The sequence below is a fragment of the Pan paniscus genome, chromosome 3 (assembly GCF_029289425.2).
Source record: "Pan paniscus chromosome 3, NHGRI_mPanPan1-v2.0_pri, whole genome shotgun sequence".
In the NCBI taxonomy this organism is placed as follows: domain Eukaryota; kingdom Metazoa; phylum Chordata; class Mammalia; order Primates; family Hominidae; genus Pan; species Pan paniscus.
This window is the reverse complement of record NC_073252.2, coordinates 33,155,801-33,177,471: the sequence shown is the minus strand read 5'-3', so window position 1 is coordinate 33,177,471 and position 21,671 is coordinate 33,155,801.

Genomic DNA, 21,671 nt, shown 5'->3' with positions numbered 1-21,671 from the left:
ATCAAAAGCAATGTATTAGCAAGTTACTTCAGCATGCAGGAAATGGAATTCATTGCTGATAAAATGAAGTCTGGAGACTATCCATGTTTCACAATTCAATCACTTACCTTGAAAATGAAGACTGTGAACAGAGTCAGTTATTGCACTGTGAGTGAAAAGAAAGAAGTGACTCATTTCATTTTGCTTACTTCCACCACTGACACAGCATCAAAATTGCTCTCCTATTTAGACTCTTTCTCCTCACTCCTTTTTTTTCACTGAGTTAATAACATGCCCAATTTCTTGGAGTCTAAATAGGCTACAAGATATATAAATACAAAAAAAAATCATTATAAACCTTTAACTAGTTAGTAGGATGCCAGGTATACCAACACAGAAAAATACTGTTTTATGTTATATTCTTAAATATACAGATAGACCTGAAAAGGCACTCATGTAACTGTTTGGGTGTTTTTTTTCCCCATAGAAAGGGGTGTAGGATATTCCACACAATATAATTCCTAATAGAAAAGGACAATCCCATTCGCAAAAGGAACATAAAATAATGACTTCTAAAATGAAGAATGTGACTCTATTGAGAATACACAGTAGGGATATGTCTGATCATGAAGCAATGCTTCAAGCTGATGTGATCACTTAAACAGTTTAACACCCAATTCCACTTCCTAAATTATATGGCCTCTTCAGTTGAAAATGATTTTAAGCTAAATTATAGCGATAGTTGACTTAATCTGAAATGTCACTTTGTATGACTCCATAGATTAAAAAAAAAACTCACATAGCTGGTTCTCAGAATTCATTAAATTTTATGAGGATGGTAGAACAGAGAAATAAATAAGTTAAAATTAGTACAAGCCACAGGTGAGCAAATATTGCAGCCAAAATATTATATATTATATATTTACCTAATTATATAGAGAATCCATATAAATTGACTTCTTACTTATCATTTGCCTCGTAGTTCTAATATGTTTTTTGCTCTAAAGAATTAACATTGAAATTGCTGAATATTTTATAGATTATTGGGCCTCACACTTGGAGATTCTGAGTTAGTGAGTTTGCTGGGATATCTAGGAATTGGCTTGTTAAACTAGTGCCTCGTGTTTGCGGCTAAAGTAGAACACACTTGTATAACATTAATAATTAGTGTATTAGCAAATACTGGTCCTATAATAGGTACTCACATCATTATCTAATTAAACTGAAATATGCCTAAATGTGTACTCTTATTGCCTGCAAGCTTCATTTTTTGAGTCTCCTGAATCATCTCCTTCATCGCTTAATGCATCCTGAGCAATTAAGCATCTGACAGATTCTGTCATTCCTTTGCCTAAATATTCATTACTTCTTAAAAGAATAGAGAATAAAATACAAACATTTTTGTCTTTTTCTGGATGCAATGAAGCTTATCCTTATTTTCTATGCTTTCCCAACATGTATGTTTTGCGCAAACCAATTTGGGCAACTTCTGCACCTTATATGTCGGTCCATTTTTTTTAGTATGTCAGAGCCTCTCTCTACATTATCTCCCATTTCTGTCTTTTGAAATTATGTCCCATGCACCGAGTCACAACCCAAATGCCACTTTTTCTAGGATTTAAACACACTCATTGACTCCACCATTGAAGAAATTTTCCCATTTTATATAATGTTGAAGATTTTCATGCAATATCTAACAGCATCTATTGGCCGGGCATGGTGGGTCACACCTGTAATCCCAGCACTTCAAGAGGCTGAGGTGGGAGAACTGCTTGAGCTCAGGAGTTCAAGACCAGCCTGGGCAACATAGTCATCTCTACTTAAAAAAAAAAAAAAAAAATGCCAAGTGTGATGGCTCACAGCTGTAGTTCCTGCTACTCAAAAGCCTGGGTGGGAGGATTACTTGAGCCTGGGAGCCTTGGAGATAGAGGCTACCTCGAGCTGTGATTGTGCCACTGCACTCCAGCCTGGATGACAGTGATACCTTGTCTCTAACCAATGAATGAATGAATGAATGAATGAATAACCACTAGTGTTGTTATATCCAATATGGTTGTCAATAGACATGTACAGCTACTTAAATTGAAATTCTTAAAATTAAATAACACCAAAAATTCAGTGTCTCAGTCATACTAGCCATATTTCAATTGGACTGCAGGGATATAAAATACTTCTACCATTGCAGAAAGTTCTATTCAACAGTGCTGCACTAGAGGATTAATACTCTACCTTATGGAATTTTTAATGTGGGTTTTAGTGGAGCTCCTCCATTAAAGTACAGTAATTAAATGTATGTTATTATTGAATGACATTGGCTTTCATACCCCCAGTCTCCTAAAGGAGATTCTACATAATTACAAAAATGATGATTTCCGACCCACCATTATTGTTTAGTGTAGTAGATCTCACACTTTAGCATAAATCAGAATCAGCTGGAAGGCTTGTTAAAATACAAATTGTTTCAGTCCGCTTTTGGAGTTCCTGCTTCACTAGGTCAGAACTGGAGACTCAAGATTTGCAGGCTTTCTAACAAGTTCCCAGGTGATTCTGATGCAGCTGGTCTGGAGAAGACATTTTGAGAACCATTGGCTTAGAGTATTTAAATATTTTTCTTCAAGATTCTTTGGCAATTAGTCATTATTTTCTTTGAGCTTTGTATTATGTACCTAGCACTTTTCATTTACACAGAGTATTTAATTAAATAAAAGTTCATTCTACATGTTTTTAATATATACTTACTGGGTCCCAAATCTGTATTAGAAGTACCTGTAGTAGTATCATGTTAGTGTCTGTATCATATCCACTAATCTTGTACAAAGGAGTCTAGCTGGACTGATGACACAAAGATACATGAAAAAATAGTAATCTCAATATAGCCTTGCCCATTAAAATATTTAAAACACGGTTATATAATCATTCTGTTTCATCTGTACAATAACCCTGTCACCTAGTAGAGACATAGAGTATTTCTCTTAATAGAATAGGAAAGCTAGACTCAAGGAGTTTGTGTCCTAAAAAATATCACTAGATTAATATGTTTGAGGTACCTATTACGGCAAAATTAGAACAGAACCTACGATGTGAGTTTTTCTTTTATATAAAAATGAAAAAATGAATCACATTTTATTGAAAAGGTTATACTGATGGCTTAAACTAGAACTTTATTATTTTTAAAATGTAAATATTTTGACTTTTTTAATGTAGAAAAATAATGCAGATTAAAAACCTGTGAATAAAGTACTAGAGCTATTGGAAGTCAAGTAAATTTATGGACTATCCTTTAGAGAGATAAGGGTGAAGGAACAAAGTAATGTCAGTCAGGAAATGTAGATAGATGTGAACTACTTTTATTCCTTCATTTCTTCAGGGCAATCACATGCTTAAAGACTGGGAATGCACAAATGCTTGGATTGTCTGATGAAAGTATGAATCCTTTCAGATAGAACATGTGATATCCTACTGTCTTCCCTTTGTCCCCAAGACAATTATAATTAAATTAATCTTGCTGCCAAAACAAATGTAGCAAAATGGGTCAAAATCTTCATAAACCTTTAACAATCTGACAATAAATTAACAAATTGATTAATGTCTCTGTAGTGGTTGTAACATCTGGGACTAAAGGAAAGAAGATGAGATGAGAGCAGCAAAACATGTTGTTCCTTAATTGCTCTGTGGACTTTTTCTATAGTGGATCGTCATCCCCATCCAATTTAAGTAAATCACTGAGCATATGGTTTGTACTAAATTTAGAGCATCTGTGGTACTCACTGCTACACACATTTGCCACGCAGGTGTCTGATTTTGGACTTGTCATATGGACAGATTGGATTTTTCTGTTTGTCTTTTTTATTGATAGTGGAGTAAGGGAGATCAATCTAGCTACTATTGGGACAGCTCTGCTCACATTGATACATTTTCTCCATTATAAAGTAAGAATTAGTGCTCATATTCTCTTTTCTTATTCAAATTATGTGATTAAATTTATGCTAATAAAAATGTTTTAGCTGGATTGATTGACTTTTTAGGACATAAGATATAATTTTATAATTTATATTTATCTCTTACAGATATTTTGATGCATTCATTTATACTAATCCTTAATGTAAACAGATAATATCAATTGCTTACTATAACCTAGACACTTCTTGAGGAGCTAAGAAATATTATAACATTTAAACATATTAGCATCACTATAGTGCAGATATAATTTGTATCCCCATTTTAGAGACAGGAGTATGGAGTCACAAGAAATGTGGCAAAGGTAACACAATAATTTAGAATTGGAAGTGGGACTTGAACCCAGGCTGTTTGGCTCCAGAACTCATTCTTCTACATACACTCTACTGCTTCTCTTGTTGGCAAAATTGGTTAATGGATTTACTGTTTTCTACTATCCTTTTAAAATCCTTCATCAATACCCTTATCAACATCAGACTGAGAATCATTTCCTTCTTGATAAACTAATATGTATTATATCCAATATGTTGTTTTCTTTTATGATGATAGTTGTGACAGGCAAATTATAGTGAAGCTTAATAGATACAATGTGAAATATTGGAATGGAGAGCAGATTCTCATCTTTGTGAATATCTTCTTACATTAGTCAGTGGGAGCTGTTATAACAAAATCACCATAGACTAGGTGGCTTAAGCAACAGACATGCATTTCTCACAGTTCTAGATGCTGGGAAGTCCCAGATCAATGTGCTGGCCAATTCACTTCCTGGTGAGGATCATCTTCCTGGTTTGTAGACCTGTGGAAGAAACAGAGGGAGCTTTAGTTTGTTTCTCTTCTTATAGGAACACTAATCCCATCATGGAAAAATCTACCCTCATAATCTCATCTAAACCTAATTACCTCCAAAGGCTCCACCTTCTAATACCATCCCATTGCAAGTTAGAGTTTTAACATATGAATTTTGGCAGGAACACAAATATTCAGTTTACAGCACTCATAAACATGAAATATCTGATGAGATTGAAGGAAAGAGGCAAAGAATGCATAATGCTAATAAATTCATGTTTATCTCATAGGCATACTCCACAGTCCACAGCCAGTGCTGTCATTAGTAACTACTGTTGTTTTGACTGCTTGCCCCTTGCTGTCATAGTAGATTTTACGTCATTTCATTTACTTGAATCATTAGATTTTGATACAAAATAAAAAGTGAGTGTATCTCAGTGGTGGATCCAAGGTTGTGCTCATGACCTGGCTCAAGGGCAGTTGGAAGGGCAAGAAATATTTTTGGGTAAAAGTAAGCTTGACCTCTTAACAGTGCGTATTCCCCAAAAGTCAGAAAGGGAATCAGAGGCTGTGGCATTCAACTATGGAAGTTGATTCAAGCTGACCCTAACACTGTGTCTTCAATCTTCAATAAGTCATTTTGCCATCTCTTGCTTCTGGTAATAGGACAGATGAAAAGATCAGAGAATCTTGTGAGCCTCAGCCCATTACCTTATCTCTTACATTACAGTGCTATGCTGGATTTGTGATGATAAATACAGCATTCAGGAAGTCCACAGAAGTAATGCTACAAAAGCATGACTGTCAGAGAAAGTAAACATTGCCAGAATAAGTATTTAGATGAAATTAAAATGTTTCTCCTATCCATGACACAAGGGAATTCAAGGTAATAAACTTACCACCAGTTGACTAATTTGCAATTGTGGAGGCTCTGTGTTGACTCTGCTATTATGCAGTATATTTAGAAGTTTCCTAGTCAGCTTTGGTAAAGAAAAGTCCATGCACCATCTGGACACTTTTTTCTTGACTTCACTGATTAAATATTTAAGCTGAAAGATAATAAAAAAATGACTGAAACCCACAGAACACATCAAGTTTTCTTCATGATTAATTGTAACTTACTCCACAATATTAGTCTCTGAATGCACTTTTAAATGGGCATAATTTCACTCATACCAAGGGTTAATTCTTGTGAGGTGCATCCATAAAGCTTATATTAGCTTCCCAGGTCTGCTGTAGCAGAATACCACAGACTGAGTGGCTTAAACAAGAGAAATCTATTGTCTTACAGTTCTCGAGGCTAGAAGATCAAGATCAAGATCAGCAGGGTTGTTTCTTTCTAAGGGCTGGAAGGCAGTGAAGAAGAATGTGTTCCATACCTCTCTTTTTCATTTCTGGTGGTGTGTTAACAATCTTTGATGTTCCCTGGCTTGTACATGTATCCCCCCAAACTCTGCCTTCATCCTTCATCTTCACATAATATTCTCTCTCCCCCTCTCTCTCTGTGCGTGTGTGTATGTATATGTGTGTGTGTGTGTGTGTGTGTGTGTGTGTATCTGTCTCTGTGCCAAAATTTGCCCTTTATATAAGGAAAGCAGTCATTGGATTAGGACCCATCCCAATGATTTAATCTTAACTGTCATTTGCAAAGGCTTTATTTTCAAATATGGTCACATTCATGGGTGCTGAAGGTAGAACTTCATTGCCCATCTTTTTTTTGGGAAAGAATTCAACCCCTAACATAGTTCTTCCTTCAAACTCCTTACTAGCAGTTTCCTAATATTGTCTTTTCATGTCCCTGACTCTTAAGCCATATTAGTCACTGCCCAAGCATCTGTGTATTTCCTTACCTCATGCTGTTTCTCATTCCAAGCAGTGGGGACAACTCAATGTACTACCATAAGTTCTGTCCACTTGGGATATTTATTTTCTCCACTTAGGGGAGATATAATATATTACATAGAATTCTGCCTAGCTAAAGTCAAAGTACATGTTATTGTAGCATCTGTTAGGCTTTATTTTTTCTAATCTTACTCAACTGGTCAGAGGGAGTTCTGCATAAAGCTGCAGATATAGAATAAGAGAAAGGAAGCAGAATGGGAGACATAGACAACAGTAATGATGAGCCATCTGCTCAGGATATTCACCTGTGTCTTCAGTAATTGCTTGGGATCATCTTATATGTAAATTTCCACTTAGTAGGGAAAATGCATTAAACTGTATGGGTTCGTGGAATGGATAGCACTCAGTCTAAGATGGACAGCATATGTCATACATCTGTTTATTATGGATCGTCAAGTTTTATTATCAAAATGATTTCACTAGTAAGAATTGAAGAAAAAGCAAAATACTGAAAAACTTGCACGTTATTCTACTGGAGGTTGCTACAGTTTTCACTTGCATACAGATGCTTCTGATTATGTTATTGCCTGGGTTAAAAAGGCTAAGTGATATGATTCCTTGCACCACTGTGTATGTAAGCAAAAAGCCTTCTTTTCACTATATCCTTCTTAAAATTCAAGGACTTTTGCTCACCTGGAGAATGAGTTAAAGCAACATGCCTTATATATAAATTGCTTTCCAAAACCAAAAACATAGGCTTCTTTCTTAGAGGTGGAGAGAATAAAGTGTGGCAAGTGGCCCTTCTCTTTGCAGTTTATATTATAATGTAGCAGAATCACTGAGCTCTCAAAAACTTTACGGACTAGCCTTACATAATCATGAAGCTTATCTTCTTCCCTTTATATGAATGTGTTTTACTAAAATACCCCTCATCCCTTTAAGGGAATTTCAAAACACATGGTTTGGAGTTTAAGCAGCCACAATGTGCAAAATCATGTCACAAATATGGTCTACCAAAAACATCAGCATTGTCACTGCTAGAGGCAGACTATGTTATTTATATAGCCAGTTATGCTTTTATCAAACACTGCATGCTTCTGTTATTTTCATTGCTTCTCCATGACTTAGGTATGGCTCCAGATGTTTTGAACATACTCTCCTGAATGGATGTGGCATAGTTTCTTCAAATCTCTGGATCCAAATAAAAGTCAGAGACACATACATCTTTTCAGAAATCCTAGGATATGTGCTTACTCCTTTTGCAACAACTAATTATTGTCTGCATTCTACTTCTAATGAAGAATAAATGCTCTCTCTTCTTAAGGCAGGTACTCTCCATTGATAAGAAAGGGTTAAAATGCTGTGCTTTTAAAAGTCAAATACAGTTCCCTAGGGTTACCCACATCATTTAGTAACACTTATTATTCACCAAGTCAAAAATCCAGTTGTGCGTCATGATTTTATTGTAACCTCTTCCTACAATGTCAATCCTTCAACAAGTATTATTGGCTTTACCTTGAAAATATATTTATTGCGTCTCTCTACTTCTCTTTATCTGTGTTACTTCAATCAAAAGTCAAGCCACTAACACTTCTTTTCTTTACTATGGCAATTATCTCTTAACTTGTATCCTTGTTTCTGTTATTTTACTTGTTAAAGTGCTTTATTCACGAGGTATTTCTTACATAAAATTCAAATGTTGGCTCTCCTCTGCTTAAGAAACAAAATCCAATCCAAACCTTTTATTCACTTTCCATTTTTTTCTACAATAAATTATGAAATTTTGCCAAGGTCTACAATTTTAGCCCTAAACAGCAAAATTAAGGCAGAAATAAAAATTTCTTTGAAATAAATAAAAACGGAAGTACAACATACCAAAATGTCTGTGATGCAGCAAATGCAGTTTTAAGAGGAAAGTTTATAGCTATAAACACCTATTTCAAAAGCTGAAAATATCTCAAATTACCAATCTAACATCACACCTAGAAGAACTAGAAAAACAAGAACAAATTAATCCCAGTGTTAGCAGAAGAAAAGAAATACCTAAAATCAGAGCTGAGCTAAATGAAATTGAAACTCAAAAATCTATATAAAAATCAACAAAAACAAAAGTTTGGTTTTTTAAAGGATAAACAAGATTTATAGCCTGCTAGCTAGATTAATGAGAATAAAAAACAGAAGATCTAAATAAGCAAAATCAGAAATGGTGAAGGTGACATTACAACTGATCCCACAGAAATACAAAAGATCCTCAGAAAGTATTATGAACACCTAAAAAATCTAGAGAAAATGAATTAATTCCTGGAAGGACACAATTTCCCAAGATTGAATAAGGAAGAAATTGAAATCCTGAACAGACCAATATCAAATTCCAAAACTGAGTCACTAATGAAAAACCTATCAGTCAAAAAAAAAAGAAAAAAAACCCTAGACAATATGGATTCACAGCTGAATTTCACCAGATGCACCAAGAAGAGCCAGTGCCAATTCTATTGAAAATGTTGCAAAAATCTAGGAGAAAGGACTCCTCCCTAACTCATTCTATGAAGCCAACGTCATTCTTATAACAAAATCTGACAAAGACAAAATGAAAAGAGAAAATTACTGCCCAATATATTCCTTGATAAATATATTAAGTATACAAAAATTGATTGAATATACAAAAATTCTCAATAAAATGCTAGCAAACCAAATTCAACAGCATATCAAAATGTTAATTCATCTTGATCAAGTAGGCTTTATTCCTGGGATGCAAGGTGGGTTCAACATATGCAAATCAATAAATGTGATTCACCTCATAAAGGAATTAAACACAAAAAACATAGGATTGTCTCAATAGATGCAGAAAAAGCTTTCAACGAAATCCAACATACGTTCATGTTAAAAACCCTCAGGAAACCAGACATTGAAGGAATATACCTCAAAATAATAAGCGCCATCTATGAAAAACCCACAGCCAACATCATACTGATTGAGCAACAACTGAAGGCATTCATCCTGAGAACTGGAACAAGACAAGGATGCCCATTCTCACCATTCCTATTCCACAAAATACTAGAACTGATAGCCAGAGCAGTCAGTAAGAGAAAGAGAAAAAAAGGTATCTAAATAGTAAAAGATAAAGTCAAAATAACTCTTTTCATGGAAAATATAATTCTATACCTAGAAAACCCTGAAGACCCTGCCAAAAGGCTGTTGGAACTGAATAACAACTTAAGTAAAGTTTTAAGATGTAAAATCAATGTAAAAAACTCAGGCATATTTCTAAATACCAATAACATCCAAGATGAGAGCCAAGTCAAAAGCACAATTCCATTTACAATACCCCCTCACATCAAATAAAATACCTAAGAACACATCTAATCTAGTATGTGAAGAATCTCTACAAGGAGAACTACAAAATACTGCTAAAAGAAATCATCAATGACATAAACAAATTGAAAAACATTTCATGTTCACAGATTGGAAAAATCAATACCATTAAAATAGTCTTATGGCCCAAAGCAATCCACAGATTCAACACTATTTCTATCATAATACCAACGTCATTTTTCAAGAACTAGAAAAAACTATTCTAATATTCATAGGAAATCAAAATAGAGCCAGAATAGCCAAAGCAACCCTAAGCAAAAAGAACAAAGCAGGGGGCATCACATTACTCAACTTCAAATTATACTGTAAGGTATAATTTGTAACCAAAACAGCATGGTACTGGTAACAAAAACCTTTACATAGACCAATAGAACAGAGTAGAGAACCCAGAAATAAAACTGCACACTTACAGCCATCTGATCTTTGACAAAGTTCACAAAAATAAGCAATTGGAAAAGGACTCTCTATTAAATAAATGGTGCTGGGATAGCTGGATGGCCATATGCAAAAGAATGAAACTAGACTCCTTCCTTTCATGACACAGAAAAACTAACTCAAGATGTATTAAAGATTTCAGTGTAAGACCTCAAACTATAAGAAACCTAGAAGAAAACTTAGGAAATACCATTGTGGACATTGGCCTTGGAAAACAATTTATAAACTAAATCCCCAAAAGCAATTGCAACAAAACAAATACTGATAAGTGGGTCCTAATTAAACTAAAGAGCTCTGCACATCAAAAATTCAGCAGAGTGAACAGACAACCTACATAATGGGAAAAAATATTTGCAATTATGCATATGACAACGATCTGCTATCTAGACTCTATAAGAGCTTAAATTAATCAACAAGCAAAAAACAACCTATTTAAAAGTGGGCAATGCATATGAACAGACCCTTGTCTAAAGAAGACATACAACTAACCAACAAGCATAAAAAAATGCTCAGCATCAGAGAAGTACAAATCAAAATCACAATGACATACCATCTCACACTAGTCAAAATGACCATTATTAAACTTCAAAAAACAATAATTGTTGGCAATACTGCAGAGAAAAGAGAATACTTACGCACGGCTAGTAGGAATGTAAATTAGTTCAGATACTATAGAAAGCAGTTTAGAGATTTCTCAAAGAACTTAGAACTACCATTTTTGACCTAGCAATCCTACTGCAGGGCATATACACAAAGGAAAGTAAATTGTTCTACCAAAGGCAAATGCACTGGCATGTCCATTGCAGCACTATTCATAATAGCAAAGACATGGAATCAACCTGGATGCCCATCAATTATGGACTGCAAAAGAAAATGTGGTACATATACACCATGGAACACTATGCAGCCATAAAAAAGAATGAAATCATGTCCTATGCAGCAACATAGATATAACTAGCGGCCATTATCCTAAGTGAATTAATGCAGTATCAGAAAGCCAAATACCACATGTTCTCACTTACAAGTGGAAGCTAAACTTTGAGTACTCTTGGACATAAAGATAGCAAAAATGGACACTGGAGACTACTAGAGTGGGGAGGGAAGGAGGGTGACAACGGTTAGAAAACTAACCATTAGCTGCTATGCTCAGTACCTGGGTGATGGGATCATTCATACCTTAAACCTCAGCACGATGCAATACACCCAGGTAACAGATGGGCACATGTCCCCCCCACAATGTAAAATTAACATGGAAAAATTAAATAAAAACATAAAGGAATATTGATGTTCTCTGAATTTTGTTTGTAATTCAACATATTTCATAATTTTTTGCAAACTATTGTTCCTATTCAAAACATTCTTCATCTGCATGTCTTGCCTGCAGAATTATCTCCCTTTAAAGCAGAGGTAAAAAACTACGGATTTTCTCAAGTGTTCTCTAATTACATCAGAATAAATTGGCAGTCCCTCCTTTTTGCTCAACAATAACCATGCATATTTCTGTCACAGCACTTACTAATTCATAGTTAAACATCTGTATGTTTTATCGGTCAACTATTACCACAATAATGCCAATAAGAAAACACAACAAAAGTCAATGTCTTAAGACAAGAATCATTATTCTCATTAATGAATCTGAAGATTGCCTCTACTACATGTAATCTAGGATTACATTGGCTTGGATTCAAGCTGCTGTTTGGGTCTAGATATTCCATGTGTCTTTCAGTTTTCTTGGACTGGAAAGTTTTACAGGTGTGTAATTCTCATTAAGACAGCACATGAGAACACTACAAAGACAAAAGCTGTCACATGCACTATCACCACATTGACCAAAACATGTCTTATGACCACAACCTACGTCAAAGAAAAATACACACAGTGAAGGGATAGATAAGGGGAAGGATGAAGTGTTGCAGCCATTAATAATATCTATCTCACTCTTCTTTCATGTGGAATTTCATGCTGCTTTTAGAGAGATTTTATGACACAGTAATCAGCCAGTGTGAAAGTACTGAATAAATATTGCTTTAATGAACAGATACATTAATAACTAGACTTTTTTTATGGCTGAAGCTAAGTGGTCACTGGCCTAATTGACATTTTGTCACACTACTATACACTCTTACAAACATGTTAGACCCAGATTCAAAATCAAAAGTCAGCTTCTTCATTCACGAGAATTAATTGTAAATTTTTTTTTCAAAACTAACCAGAAACCCTTGAGAGTGGAGGATTAAAATCCTTGAGAGTGGAGGATTACAAACCCACTCTAGGTTCTACATTTCCTTTTAAGCCCAGTTCAAAGTGAGAAAACAGAGAAATTAACTTAGAAAGCTAAGACTTGCTGTTGCTATTTCTTCAGTAATATTCTGAACATTTGGTCACATTCCTGCCACTCTGTAGACTGAGGTCTACCACCTCTAATCCATCTTCCTTTTCCAACTTTCCCTCTATGAAGTTCTTTACAAGTTCAACATGTAAGGAAAAGAGGGATGTCATGATTCATGTAGTGAAGGGTAAATAATAAATATTTGAGACTATAAATTTAAAATTCACAAATAGAAATAAATTGCAACTATTAAAAAACAACAAAGATGAAGCAAAAGAAAGTTTTAAGGGCCTACTGAAATATATATTTTAAAGATGATTTCATAGCTGTGTTATTGTGGAACTTAGAGGAATTCTCCAAATACTTATTACAAATCTCTGCCACAATTATAATCATTAGTTACATGTCTGACATTGAACCATCAGCAAATTGAAGAAAATGAGCAAGTCTCACTCATCTTTGAGGATTCTTTGTCCCTAGTTCCTGTAGTTCAAACTATATTTCATTTTAAGGAAAACATTAGGTTGACTGCAAAATGAGAATCCAAAGTGAAAAGTAGCAAACTGAACAAAGTAGGATGCGCAAACATTGCAACTGTCCTGAAATAGAATGTAAGGGGAAAGGAGGTATTGTGAGTAAATAACTTTAGTAATACATCCTGTAGAATAACACTAAAATCTGAAATCATAGATTATAAAAGGATAGAAGAAAAAGAAAAGCAGAATTTCGAGCTGCTTCTATTTTAAATATTAAATATAAGAATTTTTTTCCTAGAATAATAAATGGGAGATTTATTTGCTTTTCTGATTTTATTTTTAGATGCTGTCTTGCTAAGGGCAATTATCATCTAGAATAGTTTAAACACCAAACACATTCCAATCTAATCAGAGAGATGCACATTGAACTCTGAAATAATAAACACAAATTCAAGATGAATTGAGAAGATCAAGTATAGAACCACTTTGAAAAAGACCTTGCAGTATAATTACCCATTAAACCTCTGCTTACATTTCACAGAAGCAATTAATAAAGTCAACAGAGGACTGAGAGAGATCTTTACAACAGCTGAATGTAAATCAAATGCTGTCATGATATATAATTTGATAATATGCCTTAATAAGAACCATTTTGTATATGCACACAATCTTGAAAATTAGAATGGTACTTTTCATTGGTTTAAAGAATACTTTGTCAAAACCTTAATTTAAGTAATTTTATATGACCACTATTTTTCATAATTTAATGCTTTATGTATGCACCCGAAGGAGAATAAGTTTTTAGGATTGTATACAAATTGGTAGCTTTTCATGCCTCTTTTTATTTACAGCGTAATGATAACATTCCTTCTGTTTATTTGTTAATTACCAGGGAGAAGAATACACAGACACAGAATACATGCACTGTAAATGCCAGTTGTGAGAAAACAAAATTGGTGTAATATGTAGCTGGATATAGTCAGGCTGGCATAAAGAATCAAAAAGACTTTCCTGGAAGTTTAATCATGTTGCAACATAACAAAAAGAGAACAATTGGAAAGTCAATTGTCAAAAATAAGATGGCTTCAAGCTCTGCAAAAACACAGGGAAAGTACAAATGGGCATGCAAATGGATGCTTCTGATGCCTTGACCATGTCCTGTGGGTCCAGGAGCCCTTCTTTCCTGACTGTTGATCCTGCTCCGTTATCAAGTTGACTCCTTTTGCCTCATTTCACCCTACTTCCCCTAACCTTCCTCATTTTGTTGGTATCTGTCATGATCACCTTTGTCACCTTTTCTAACCCAAAGTATGCTTGCATTTTGGCTAGGAGAGGAAGAATAAACTGTTGCCTATGATAGTAATAAGGGTTTAATTAATAAAGAAATAAATCTGTGATTCAGCTATTCATTGTACATTTTTATTGCCTTTTGCATTTAAGCTAGATCTTACACGTATCGATAGTATATATGTAAAATTATTAAGTAAGGATTCTAAAATTATTAAGCAAGGATTCTAAAACCTGGATATCATGCAATAACTCACAACCCATTTTATTTTCATATATATAAGAAGTTAAAACCTAATAGAATATTAAAACATAATTCAGAGAGAAATACCACCTTACCATCTCCCCCTCACTACATAAATTGCCTCTCCATCCTTCTTCATTTATAAACCAGTTGTTATAAAAACAAAGCAAATAATTTTCATATTATTATAAATTTTAACAAAGCACGAAGATATTGAACCTAATACATTTTTATGCCTTTTGCAAAGTTCATCTAAATGTTCCTGGGAGAATATTTCAACAACAATGACATTGAAAAATATCTTCTATATACAAAGGTCATAAGTTGTATGTTGAAGGAGGCTGAAAGAGGAAGAGACAGGAGAAGGGGGGAAAGCTTAATAAAACTGTTAAGATCAGCACATTTTGGTCCCCATTTTTATCATAAATTTTATTATATCAATTAATTTAAAGAACAATTGATTAACCTGCTCAATGTCAGGCAACTGCCTTTTCATCTTTTTCTTTCCCTGTTTCCTTTTATTTTTCTTTCTTTTTTTGCTATTTAATATTTAGAATAATTTTAGGGGAGATAAAAAGTACCTGTAAAATAGAAAGATAAAGACATGATTTGATTCCATTCTGAACTGTGTGTCAGCCTAAGACTTATACAAGGCCAAACATCTGGAAGCAGTGTGGAAAAATTCAATTAACAGTCCACATGCAGAGCTTCAATACCCAGGTATTTGGTGTTATTTAAATAAAAGGAAGGTTCTGAGTTAATGTCAACTCATTTCCAGGATAACACACATTAAATGCTTCTTTAATAATGAAGAGAATTAAACTTAATTGCTTTCATATTATAAAATAATTTTGGTCATTGAACAAAAACATATTAAACATATATTATAAATAATCACAGAGATTACAACATTGGTTTTTAAAGGAATATTTATATTTGGATAATACTTCTTTCTGTTTTCTTCATATTTATTGAAAAAATGAAGGCTTAAATTTTTAGGATTATAATGAATAGCATATCTGGTTCTGTCTTATTGCTAGTCTTTCATCATTTTTATTTGCAGAAAATACTGTAGAATTAAAATGTTAGTTTTAGATAATGAAAATGATTTGAATCCTGTATCATTTTTAAGTGCATAGATTTAATCCACATACTATGAAACATATTACAGTACTATTACAATAAGTAGATTATGTGTGTGCTAGAATGCAAGGGAATGAGAATAAAAGCAAATTGCCGTACGAGTATCAGGTTATCTCCAGATATTTCTGACCAAAACCCAGTAATCCCCTACCCCTACCTGTCAAAGCCACACAGACTTCCACTGTTACAGGAACTATATTACACTCTTTGAAAGATACTATTCATCTCCGTGTGCTTAGAATGAAAAAACACATAAAGGACACATGGCGTAACATATGCTAATTCCCCTACATACCCTGTGCTAGCACAATCATGAGGCCCAACCTGATTTCAGAAAATATTGCACATTTATTTTTGCCAAACAGGATAAAAACAAAGAAGATAAAACCAAAAAAAAAAATGCCTTTAGCTAAATGCCTTAGCTTTTTCTCTAAAGTAGAAAAGCTAAGGCATTTTTAAACCTAAAATAAATATTTTCAAGAAAATTAAAAGGAGAATATTATCCTAAAACAAAAAACAAATGATAAACATTTTTAAAATTTTGTGGGAGATATGTGAAATCTCAATAATGTAATTATCTATTTTGTTCCCACTATTTAAGGATCATTTATTTAACATATTTCTGAAATCACAGCCTTAAATCATGAATTAATACTTTTTTATTATAAAAATACAACTTGCAGATAATTGGAAAAAAACAACACTAATTGTAGAGCCCCAGAACTAAGTGTACAAGAAATTATCTCAGTTCACCCACTCATAGTTTACATTGTCTCTGTTATTTCAAACTGGCTATTTAAGAGAGCAATTACATTGCCTTTTCACACTTGCTTAAAAATAAACTTGATTGGTTGACAGTAATTTTCTTTAGCATAACAAATACTTACAATACAAAAATTAAATACTTCTGTTTTACACTGTACATTAATTCTCTTATTCTCTTTTCCTGGAGGTAAGAATACATATGCAGGAAATAAAAGTATTAAACATTGTATTATAAACCGGCATGGTTACTAATCACCTTACAAAAGATACCCTACCAATTACCTTCTAAATGGTCTATACTAATCACCCAAATTTATGCCCAATCCAAGGTTGTATTTTTATGAAAAAGATAAATGGAAAAGCAAAATAGGAAAACTACAGTGATGAGAGAAGTTGATAAATCATATTTGTAAGGATCACATGGGAATTAAATTGCTTTAGAAATTGATAATTAAGGCTCCTGGAAATTATCAATAGACATAAATGTTAGTTTATATTAAGTATTGAGAGAAGAAAGGCGGGTACCATAGGCAAGGTGATAGGACAGTAAGGTCAAACAAAGAAACAACTGAAAAAGAGTTGGAAATAGATTGTGAAAAATATAGCATGGTGTGATTCATTGAGAAGAAAGAAAAAATTGAGTGAAAATAAACAGCAATGTTAGAATCATTCAGTTAAAACTATTGTAGAGGGTGCTCTATGTAGATAAATAGATAAAAGAGTATTTTTAATTCTGAAGTGACAAAAGATAATCTTTGAGCCTGGAAAAGAAATAGATACTCTTAAACATAATTGCATGTTCAGTAAACAGAAAAGAATTGTCTATAATTAACTTTTTAATAGCAATTTTTAAAAAAGTAAAGGAAGAAATAAACCATCATACTCACTTGACATCATTTATGCTAGATGTTAAAGACAAATATAGTCTTATAGTCTTATGATTTGACTGCTGTTTTGTGGCAAATTACTTGCTCACATTGTTGCTTATAGCATACGCAGTACAAGAAAAATCTAGTACAAAAAATAAAAGTAGGAGCTTTTATACATGGCACCTTATTGCAAAACAGCTTGAAATTATGTGATAAAATAAAAAATATTCATGCCCTATGACTCAGAAATTCTAGTCTCATATACCTGGGAGAAGTTAGTATCTGTCAACATCATGATTATATACTCAAAATTATTCATAGCAGCATTTTCACTGTACTCCAAATAAAAAAACTTCACAACATGCATAAAAAAGTGACTTGGATAAATTAAATGTGTGTACTTGAAAAGGAATATCATATAACAACAATAACAAGATAGATACACTGGTAACACCACAGACGTCTCATAAATTTAACATCATGTGAAGAAAAGCAAGATAGAAAACGCATACAAAGTGTTTATATGAATATAAAGATGGAAAAATTAAAATATAATAGGTATGCATGTATAAGTTGTATGCTTATATAGAAGAGTTAGAAAAAGAGTATCACAAAAGTTATGAAAGTAGGACTTTCCCTAGAAGAATGGGGGATGTTTGTCCTTGGAGAAGGGCACATTGGGGTCTGATATTTTTGTGATGTTCTCTCTTTGTACCTGAGTAATAACCACATTGATGTTGCCTTTCTAATTACTTTTAAGTGCCAGGTGCTCATGTACAAACACACACACACACACACACACACACACACGCACACATCCACTTTCTTGTATGCAAAATATGTCTTGCGATATAAACAAAAGTAATAAAAAGAAAAGGTAATATAAAGTTAATTCCCATAATCCAAACAATTACTTAATAAACATGTGCCCTTTTTGGCAAATTCCCCTTTCAGATTTTCTGAAAATATTTAACATATCCAGCAATTATTAGACATTCATTTTTCATGAGTATTGATAAATACATTTAAAGAAAATATTGCTGTCAACATCAAGTTAGAGATAACATACGGAAACAAACACTTCCAATACTACCCAAATCTTCAACTTTTTAATGCGTTTTTGTTAGAAGTGAGAATACAAATACAGGAAATACATGTATTAATCATTCTATTATAACAGAATGCTTACTAATTACCTTATAAGAGAGACTTATTTTTTAATGTTCTTTACCTAGTCATAGAGTTAGGCATCTTGTTGCAATGACTTCTGGTAAAGCCTCCATCCTATGGCATCTGTTAGAGTGTTTCTCGATGTCTTACCTACTATAGTGAGCACATATTCTATTACAAAACTTGTGGGTCATTCAGCTATATTGAGTGTCTCAATGGTTAATATTAGGTGTCAACTTGCCTGGATTGAAAGATACCTAGACGGCTGGTAAAATATTGCTTCTGGGTGTGTCTGTGAGGGAGTTGCCAGAGGAGATTAACATTTGAGTCAGTGGACTAGGACAGAAAGACCCACCTTCAAGGAGGTTGGGCATCATCCAATCAGCTGCCAGTGCAGCCAGAACAAAGCAGATGAAAGAAGAGGGGGACAAACTAGTTTGCTGAGTCTTCTGACTCTTTCTTTCTTCATGTGCCAGACACTTGCTTTCTCTCCTCCTTCCCTTGGACATCAACCTCCAAGTTCTTTGGGTTTTGGACTGTGGGACTTGCACCTGTGGCTTCCTTGGAGGCTCTCAGGCCATTGATTGCAGACCGAAGGCTGCACTGTCAGTTTCCCTGGTATTGAGGCTTCACACTTGCACTCTGCTGCTAGCTACTGGCTTTTCTCTTTCCCCAGTTTACAAACAGCCTACTGTGGAACTTTGCCTTGTAATTGTATGACCCAATTCTCCCTAATAAGCCCCCTTTCATATATATGTATATCCTATTGGTTCTGTCCCTCTGGAGAGCCCTAATACAAATGGGTTCTTGGCTGTGCAGTCATCTTATTAAATTACCCTGAATGTCACTTATAGACTTCACGTAACGGAATGATTTTCTACATCTGAGATGATGTCTTATTTCTTTTAATTTTCACATTCCACCCTCCAAGAAATTATTGCTTTTAGTTTTAATGTCTGTAATTTTGTCCTTAGAGTCTTTGTTTCACATCATCTACCTGCGTTATACTGTTAGTATCTGTGCCTAAGTTGTCACACTGACCAGAATCATCGGTTTGCTATTGTATCCCTATTTAGATGTACATTATACTCAAACTTGTCTAAGTTAACACTCTGGTTTAATTTAATGTAGCTCCTCCAAATATCGAGAGCAACTCAGTGCCTGGAAAACCCATAAAGAGGTTAAATTTCGAATTTAATCATAGTATCAATGTAGTGTATTTTATCATAAGACTTACTGTCACAAAATATCTACAAAAGTTTGAAGAAGACATAGCTGTGATAAATAGAATGTTTTTCAAAATTTTATAATTGAATAAGTTTTCTAGAGTTCAGAACATTTCCTGTGAAAAATGTGTCACAAATGGTAGCTTCCATTCTCAGTTTTACGAACATGAACTATTTTACCTACCATGTATTTTCATATGTGTCACAAATCATAAACATTTCTGAATTTGGTTTTTGGACTTTCTTTTCTAAGTCTCAGATAATGTTACCAAAACACTAGGAGTTTAGTCTAGGTACTGTTGTTCACTGCACAGGAAGCCAATCACTGAGACAGCAAGTATTGCCAGGGAAGAAGGCTTTTTGGGTGCTGCAGCTGAGCAGATGGGAGATCAGCCTCAGTTCCAATCCCTCAACCCAACAAAATGAGGAGTTTACATATCAGGGGAGAAATATAACCATGTGCAGGAAAATACAGATTAGGAAGGGGTGAGGAATAGGAGTTGGTGAACATGAAATAGGTGCTCAGGGATCATGAAATTTCCATTTGTGGTAATGAATGACTCTGTGAATGAGAGAGATAATCCGATAAAGGATTTGTTTTTGAGTCAAATGTTGGTAAATAGGGGGTTGGCTGTATTAAAAATTCTGCATAATCAATATCAGTTGTCCATTTTGACACACAGTAAGAGTTTCTTGTCTTGTAATTTTATTTTGATGAAATTGCCTTGACACACTACTTGTTTTTAAGAGTAAACTATACCCAGTAATGAGATCATTGCATTTTAATGAGGTAAAAAGTTTTCTATCCTCTCCAAATTAAATCAATTTTTGTCATCAAATATCCACACAGGCTCTGGTGCTTATGAATTTTAGAAAGCTCTAATTGATTTTGGAAATTTGAACAAATCCAAATTGTATCAAATGCAGTTTTCTTTTCTCAACATTTTTTGTTCCACCAAATCTAAAACTCTTTAATTTTTAAGCAACACAGCAAAGATAATATCATAATCTGAAGAGAAACGACACCTTTTTGACCAGGAAGAAGAGTAATTGCTTAAAAATGTGATTCCCTATTTGATGGTAACATTAGAGAAGTAATCCATAAAAGCTCGCCAAACTATCGATTCTGTCAAGTGATAATTGGATTAGAATCCCAAAAGACAATGAAAATTTTTCTATATAGAAGATTTTTTTTCCCCTATAAGCGTTTCACTAGACAACCTATTTCACTTATTTCTTCATCAGTTTATCTTGGTATTCTGAGGAATTAGCACAATGCCTGACATTTCATCATCTCCAAGAAAAGAAATGGTCAGAATCTCTCAAATAATTGAGTCTTATTTTAAATGAACTGTTACAAGACTAGTTTTCTACCACAAAGCCCACTTGGTGCCAAGTGTAAAATTCTTGCTGACAAAGTTCTGGGTTTAAATTCTTATCTAATACTCTTGGTTCTTTAACTCTTTTTTTTTTTTTTTTTGGCGGAGTCTTGCTGTGTTACTCAGGCTAGAGTGCAATGGCACAATCTCGGCTCACTGCAACCTCAGCCTCCCAGGTTCAAGTAATTCTCCTGGCTCAGCCTCCCAAGCTGTGGGATTACAGGTGTGCGCCATCACGCCTGGCTAATTTTTTTTATTTTTAGTAGAGATGGGGTTTCATCATTTTGGCCAGACTGGTCTTTAATTCTTTTAGATCACTTAGAAAAGGCAATAATCCTTTTAGAACATTTTGAATATTCTTTAGACTACCAAAAGACTGTATTACTTATTCCTTGTCTTCTTTTCTGAACAG